The following is an 8543-nucleotide window of genomic DNA, read 5'->3' as shown; positions in this document are numbered from 1 at the left end:
TTTAAAAAACTAATAAAAAAAGTTAAGACACTCTAGGATATGCTAAACACTTTACACAAGTGTTATAAGTCTCAAGGGTTGCATCTAAGTGTTGTAGGGAAAGGCTAGTGTGTTTGGGGTTCAAGGAACACTCTTGATATGAGTTTACTCCCTAAGTATCAACACCCCTTGAGTTTACGGTCGTAAACTCCTAACCTTTTGACCATTTGGTGATTTGGAGTCTTCTAGGCTATTCCAAGCATTCCTACTTCATGAATTAGTCTTTAGGAAGTGTTGTGTGGCATCAAAACACTCCTAAATGGAGTTTATGGTCTAAGGACCATTTCTCATGAGTTTACTACCTTAAACTCATGAGTTTACTACCTTAAACTCCTAATTTTATGGTATTTGGGGTTTTCAAGTCCTTAGCTTAATCATGGTACTAGTCTAGGTTAGATTTAGCCATAAGGAACAACCATGGGACTTTTAATGGACATTTACACACTTTTTGGGGTGTTTACGGTTTAAAGGACATCCCTAAACCGTAAACACATGAAAATGGAAGGTTTTGGTGATTTTTGGGTGATAAACTCATCAAGGGTGGATCTATACAAGTTCTCAAGGCATAAAGAAGCATCTAAACACCCTAAAGCACCCTAAGGCACCATATTTGGTGTTTACGGTTTTGGGAGCCTCCCAAAACCGTGAACACCTTGCTCTTGGTGTTCTTGGGACTTTTCCTTGGTATAAACATGTATAGCTAGCTTAAAATGACTCTAGGATAGAAGTACTTACATTGTGGAAGCTTGAAATGAATTTTAAGTCCAATTACACTAGTGTGTGTTCTTGGTGTTCTTGGTGTTTTGGAAAAACTAATCAAAACACAAAATGGATGGATTAAAGGTGTAAAATCACTAGATTAAGTGATATACTAACTTGAAAGGCTAGAAACACTTACTAGTTTGAAGATCTAGAATAAAAACTTGGATGATACTTGAGAGGATATTTTGGAGTTTACTCTTTTTGACTTTTGGGGAGTAAACACAAATGACTAGTTTTTGGGGAGTAAACTCATACATAGGTATGAGTTCACGATTTTTGGATGATTTTTCAACCCAAACATAAAAGTTTGGTCAGGTGTTTCTAATACGCGAGGTGTTTGCGGTTTTCAAAAATAAAACCCGAGACGACACTTTCTTTCACCCGTTCGCTTAAAATAATATTAACAAAATCAAACGAACTTTATATTTCTTAAAAATAAGAAATAATTACATTGACTTATGCTACGAAGTGGTTGACTTTTAGGTTTTGAGCGAATGGAAATTTTGGGTTGTCACAATGCAGCCCTAAATAATTTCTTGAACTTCAACCTATGTATGCTTTCTTGGAATTGGCATAAACATGTCTGTCACATTACCTGTGCTCAACATTTGGGAGTACATCTTTTACAGCTTCAACCAATCCCTACAAGACAATAACATTCAACTTAATATGCATTCCTTTTAAATTGTGTTAACATTTATATAAAATGGAGTATTGAAAACAAACCTTTTGTTGGTCAGATATCACCACCAATCCTCTGCCATCATGAAGGTCTAGACTATCTCTAAGAAGCTCAATAAAACAAGTCTAGTTAGGCTTGTTTTCAACATCAACAACAACCCATGCTATAGGATATACCTAGTTATTAGCATCCATCCAACCCAATTACTCGTCTACACCCTAATTTCCATCCATCACTTAGAGCTTTGAAACATATGTAAAATATGTGGAAGTAGTTCTTCCCATCTGGATTGACTTGACACTAGCTTTGCATGTAGAACCTAGGTTGGACCTTAATAATTCATCAGCATAATCTCATACCCTAACATAATGTTCAGTTAGTTTTCCTTCAATCAACCCAGTGGCCCATTTTTTTGCCCTATGGACTTGCCCAATGGATATTACACATCTCAACCTTCGTTTGATGTCAATAATCATGTCCCTAAGTTTCATCTTAGGTGTGTTTGCAATTTCAATAATGTAATGCCTACCTATCCATTTAGGGGAAACAAGACTTCGAAATTTGAACCTCCTACTGCAATGATGCTCTCCAACCAAAATTTTAACTTGAAATGATTTTTCATTGTACATCCATCCAACATACAATCTAAAAGGACAATCATTCATCTCTGTCCTTTTCCCACATCTTGCAACTATTCTAGTTTTATCACATTTTTCAAAGTATATCTGATATCCATTTGACACCCCATAATTTTGAATACAAAACTTAAGTTGTGCAGGAGACTCAAACATATCACCTACCTTAGGTTCCATCTTATCCCATGGTGTGTTTGGATCATGAATTTTGTACTTATTCTTCACCGCCTCTTGTTCACCTTCTTCATCACTTTGTCATTCATTAGCATGATAAACTTGTGCTCTGATTTCAGCAGCCATGCTTGAATTCCTTAAGTTTTCATCACTAAATAGAACATTGAGAAAGACGTCCCTACATTTATCAAGTGCAATCACAAACTCATGCTCTGGTTCATGATCCATATAAATACCATGGAGCTCATAATCCATCTCATTTAGTCCAGAGAGGGGCTCGTATATACTAGCAAAGAGTTCTTTCAAAATATCTTCTGATGAAGCCATTACAGTTACCTGCAAAATCAAACAGATTTTACAAACAAAATCGAAGAATTTTAAGTAGATAACTACTTTAATCATGGATTTGAGATACTTACTGGTTCAACAACTCAACGTGACTATCACCCAACTTTCTTCCTGTTTAAACAACGATACCAACAGTGTAGACATAATCCTCTTCAAATACCCAAATTTCGTGATGATTCCCTCCCAAAAGTCCAAGATTTTTCTCAATAGAGTACAATTTACTGAGATTGAGTGACGTTTCAGAGAGAGGGTGTGGAGCTCTATGTCTAATGTTTACCAAACGGGGTTAATTTCGTCGTTGGTTAAGAAACGGAGGGAAAAGTCTTCTACAGTTGAGGGGTAAGTGGAGGGGTAACCGGTAAACCCTCTTGCAACCGGTTATTTGGCATAAACGCAAAAAATGAGACCGTCATTAACGACCCAAAAACCCGCCGGAGGGTAAAACCGACTTTTTCTTGCAAAATTAAGGCTTTTATGACATTATCCCAGTGATTTATTCCTTTCTTGCCTTAATTACCCCCTACCAAACACGTCCTAATGAATCCATACCCTTCAATTGTCCTTTTTTAATTCCTAACATTACATATGTGGTCAACAAGAACGATTTAATACAGTAGATAAAAAAACATTGAAAACTTTTAAAAGTACATTAATATAGACAAAATAACAGAATGGGCTTGAGCCTTGAAACAAGGCCTAAAAAGGATTTGCCTTGTCTATTGAGAATACTCGCATACTCGTTTCAAGTTTATCACTAGGGGTGAGCAAACCCAAACCAACAAACCGAAAAACCGACTAAAACCGAAACCGAAAAAACCGAAACCGAAGCAAAACCGACGGTTAGGGTTTGAATTTTTTAAAAACCGAAAAGTCAGGTTCGGTTTCGGTTTTTACCCAGAAACCGACCCATCCAACCCGAGGAACTGACCCACACTTAAAACTGACAAACCGCCCCAAGAAACCGACCCATCCAACCCGAGAAACCGACTAATACTTGATTGTTTTTTTGTTATAATAGACTATTTCGGGCTTTGGTTGTAACTTGTATTAGACTATTTGGTTGTAAGACTCATATTTATTAAAGTATTTAACTTCAATTTGGTGTTTTTGAAGTATTTAACTTATCTCATTTCTGGAAAATGGGTTAAAACCCAAAAACCATGTGTTTAAAACCATAACCCATGAGTGTATGGGTTGAACCAAAGAAACCGAAAAACCGACCAAACCGACCTCAGAACCCAAGAAACCGAACCGATCAGAAACCGATCCTATTTGGTTCTAAAAACCAGAAACCGAATATTTATGGGTTGGGTTGGGTTTGGGTCCAAAACCAACCCAAACCGACCCATACACAACCCTATTTATCACGTCTAACTCTTATGATTATACTCACATTAATTTAGTACATATATTTTTAATGAACCATATACCGGTTTTCATTGTATTAAAAAGTCTTTATCGATATAGTTATGATTTTGTGATTTTGTTAGAACTTACAAGTGGAGGTGGATGTGGTTTGGGCTTTTTTATTCATCTGTTTTAAATAAATACTTTTAAGTTTTAATAGACTGTTTTGTTTGCCCATATCTAATATGGGCTTGTCTTGTTTTAACACCTTAACTATTTTGACCCATTTACTGAACCCGACAAAGTATTGTTTCGCATCTTCCATGGAGCTGAAGCTATGAATCCCTTACTGCGAAGACTCTTGGTCGCCGGCTTTTAGGGTTTATTACGAGCGTTGCGTTTTAGGGTTTTTCCGATTACGGATACGGCGACAGATTCTTCATCAATCGAACTTCTGTAAGGTATGCTCTTTCCTTTTATTGATAATCTACATGATGTATTTGTTCATTTTTTGTGAATATCTTTACGTAAATTTGAGGAATGCGTTTTTATCTTGGATTGAACATGTTCTTAAGGAATGATTAATTTTTCTTCACCTTTTTTTTTGTCCATTTCAAACCATATTAAAAACGTTTACATGACTATGATGTAGATTTCATATTTTGTTGTTTCCACACTTCAAATTTTCAGTCCGGTATAGGTTAATTTGCGCGTTTGATCCCGAACTTATTTTTTTAACTTGGAAGTTCTTACTGTTTGTTTTTGTTACGCGTTTGGTCCCTGACTTACCTAAAACTATTATTTTTCCCTTGATTTTTTGATTTATTTAAATAAACACACCCTCAATCCCACCTCATTCACCTTACCTTACTTACCCCGTCATTTTTCTCTATTTAAATAATAGTCTTTTAGGTATGATAGGGACCAAACGTGTAATAAAAACAAACAGTAGGGACCAAACGCATAACAAAAACAAACAATAGGACCTTCCGAGTTAAAAAAATAAGTTAGGAACTAAACGTGCAAATTACCCCAAACCATAGGGACCATTCGTGTAATTTACTCTTGAAATTACTAATTCCACCACAATTTCTTAGCTTATGAGGCTATATGTTAGATTACTCACTGTCTTTAAGTAGAATTAGTGAAACAAATCATGAAATTTTCTTTGATATGTAATTGTTTGTATGACTTTAGGAAAACACCAACACCAGTGCTTTAGAGATATGAATACCGAGACAAATGGAGGTGGCTCTTTGGTTCTGACAAACCAAGGAGCAGAAGCTGTGAGATTAATTCTTTTTTTTACATAGTTTATGTAATTGAATTTCCTAAATGGGATTATAATATAGTTATTTATTATTATGTTTTTTTGGATTGATGCTTCTTAGAGAGTATTTGAGTCAACATTTGGTGGAAGAAAGTCAATTGTGAAGGAAAGATTCTCAAAGAAGTACAGACATCAAACTTTAGATTCAAAGCTCACACTCAAGCGCTTAAATGCGTTTTGTTGACAAGTATTTGATTTTAATGTTCAAAGATTTTGATTTTTTGTTTCCTGATTGATGTATTTTATAGGAGGCAAGGTGTATGACAAAAGCTAGAAAACTTGGAGTTTCTACTCCTGTGCTTTATGCAGTAGACCCTGTATCACATACCCTAACTTTTGAGTATGTGAAAGGTTCATCCATCAAAGACATATTCCTTGAATTTGGATTAAAAGGTGTTGTAGAAGAAAAGATGGATGACATTGCCTTTCAAATTGGAGATACAATTGGGAAATTACATGATGGTGGAGTCATTCATGGCGACTTAACCACATCTAATATGTTATGGCGTAGTCACACAAACCAGCTGGTAGTATTATTTATTTCCTTTTTGATTTAAAAAAAAAAAATTAATTTGTTTATATTTTGTCACAGGTATTAATCGATTTTGGTCTGAGCTTTGTGTCCACGCAAAGGTGTTGATTTATATGTTTTGGAACGGGCTTTGCTTTCTATGCATTCATCATGTGGAAATGTGGTAAGTAAGATAATTGGAAGAGTAAATTACACGAATGGTCCCTACGGTTTAGGGTAATTTGCATGTTTGGTCCCTAACTTATTTTTTTAACTCGAAAGGTCCTTACTGTTTGTTTTTGTTACGCGCTTGGTCCCTGTCTTACCTAAAAAACTATTTTTCCCTATTTAAATAATAGTCTTTTTAGGTAAGACAGGGACCAAGCGCATAACAAAAACAAACAGTAGAGACCAAGGGCGTAATAAAAACAAACAGGGATTTTCCGAGTTAAAAAAATAAATTAGGGACCAAACACGCAAACTACCCCAAACTATAGGGACCATTCGTGTAATTTACTCTAATTGGAAATTTTGTATCTAAAATTTAAAATATGCTTTTTTTTTTTTTAGTGAAACTAAATGACTATTTTGCCCTTGAGTAGATGGATAAGATACTTTCAGCATATAGGAAGTCTACAAAGCAATGGTCATCCACATTTAACAAACTTGGTCAAGGTACTATAATCTTAACAAATCTATTGTATTCTTTTATGTAAAAATTCATCAACTTGGGTAATATTTTTTTATTGCTAATGGATCAAAAGTGTGTAATAAAAAAACTTGGCTAAAAAGGGAATAAAAAATCAAAGGTTTTACAACCTTGTAAATGTAAAACGTTTTCTTAGACTAGTGGAATCGTGATATTAATAAAAGTAATAATATGTTATATATAATAATAATTGTTTATATGATATATAATATAATGTTGCATGTTAACTTGTGATAGTGAGACTACGAGGCAGAAAGCGAACCATGGTTGGATAAATGCATTGGGATAAAAAAGAAGTGAAAGATTTCAAATGATGTTTTTGTTTTCTTTCAAAAACATTATTTTTGGTGATTTGTGTTTTAATTGATGAAAAGGTTAAATAGTTTATTTAGTTATTGCAATTTCAAGCGTATGATGAAATTCAATCAAATACTAATCAGTCGTAAAAAAAAAAAAAAGCTTTCATGATGCTTTAAGGATAGTTAAGAAATTGACTATTATCACATCAACTTTTAAAACACACATCCAAATATTTTTCATTTCTGATTTTTACTTACATGGTTGCTACCATTGTTGTCATTATTAAAATTGATAGGTCCAATCTTCTTCTTTTCATATCCTTAATTTTTTCGATTTTTACTTTCCAAGAGATTATGAATGAAGTGAATTTTAATGAATTTAATTTAGGGTCTAATAAGCGAAATGCCGTATATCTCATTCTGAAACATCAAAATATCGTATTTTGAAGAATCGATGTTTGATGTTTTAATAGTGAAAATTAGATTTTTTTTTTTTTTTTTTTTTTTATAAATATTGCTCAAGTGAAACTTCAAAATTATCTTGTGGTCATACATAAACATAAAGAGGAGATCGATATGCTTGAAATAATAAATGTTATAACTTTAACCTTTGTGTACAATGGATTTATTAGTATAACATGGCTATCTAAGCTATTGAGTAGTGACATTAGAAACTTGGAAGTAGTTAAAGTCTTTGTTCCAAACTTGTTTACACATACTAAAAGGTTATTGGATTTTAACATATTACTTATGTATATGAAGTCCAATAACAAAAGCAGTGAAGTCATATAAAAAATCCAATTCAAAAATAACATTTTTTTTTATATATTAGCACACCCAATAACAATAGAACTAAAGAGAACATATGGATGTGTCTTTATAAAATGAAATGTAAAAGATGTGGAAAAAAAGTTTACATAAATTTATCAAACATTTCAACAAAAAGTATTTATGTAGAAATAATGATTTATGATGAGAAACCTAACCTTATGGTCACCAAAAGTAATGTCTTTACTATCCATACGCAAAATAGTTTTTAATATTTCAAATCCAACACTCTTTCTACGTAACTATAAAAATGTAAATTATATCAAATAAAACAACCTCTATTTCTCAAACTTGTTTTGCATAAATGAACTTCACTTATAAAGGGAACCTCACAAATAAACTTGCATAATAAATGTCACGTTTCAATAGGATTTTTTTATACCTTAAGTAATACTCCGTATCTGTTACACTTTCTAATTAGTTGCAACAACTATATAATTCTACACAACTCATAATCCATAATTTTAATATGGTGATTTTTGATTTTGTTCACAATTTGACATATATGCTTTGTATCCTATCCTCCCATCATGAATGGTGTTGTATTTTTCATCCAATTACATGATTATTAAACATTTAATGGGTTTGGACTGAAAAGCAAACCCATAAACTCCTTTTATTGAAGCTTTACGTGAAGAAGGGATTTAAATATATGATTTTTTTTTGATTAAGCTCTTCATCCATTATGATGTTCTTATTACATTATAAGTAGGTATGTGTATCTAGTTTCATCCATCCATCCAAATCTCTCTCACTCTCTTTCTCTCTCTCTCTCTCTCACACACACACAGAGTAAAACCTGATTTTTATTTCTTCCTCACCACAATCGACCCAATAAAACTGATATCACCAACAAAATATGAATAATTGATCTATACA

General features: G+C 33.2%; 1 pseudogene; it reads left to right on the top strand.

Annotated features, from left to right (window-relative positions):
* The first annotated feature begins 4275 nt into the window (after positions 1–4275).
* On the top strand, positions 4276–6938 carry LOC111896247 (uncharacterized; annotated as a pseudogene).
* Positions 6939–8543: the final 1605 nt, after the last annotated feature.

Source organism: Lactuca sativa, chromosome 3 (assembly GCF_002870075.4).
Source record: "Lactuca sativa cultivar Salinas chromosome 3, Lsat_Salinas_v11, whole genome shotgun sequence".
Lineage (NCBI taxonomy): Eukaryota > Viridiplantae > Streptophyta > Magnoliopsida > Asterales > Asteraceae > Lactuca > Lactuca sativa.
The sequence above is the reverse complement of the archived record's forward strand: the minus strand, read 5'-3'. Positions and strand labels throughout refer to the sequence as shown.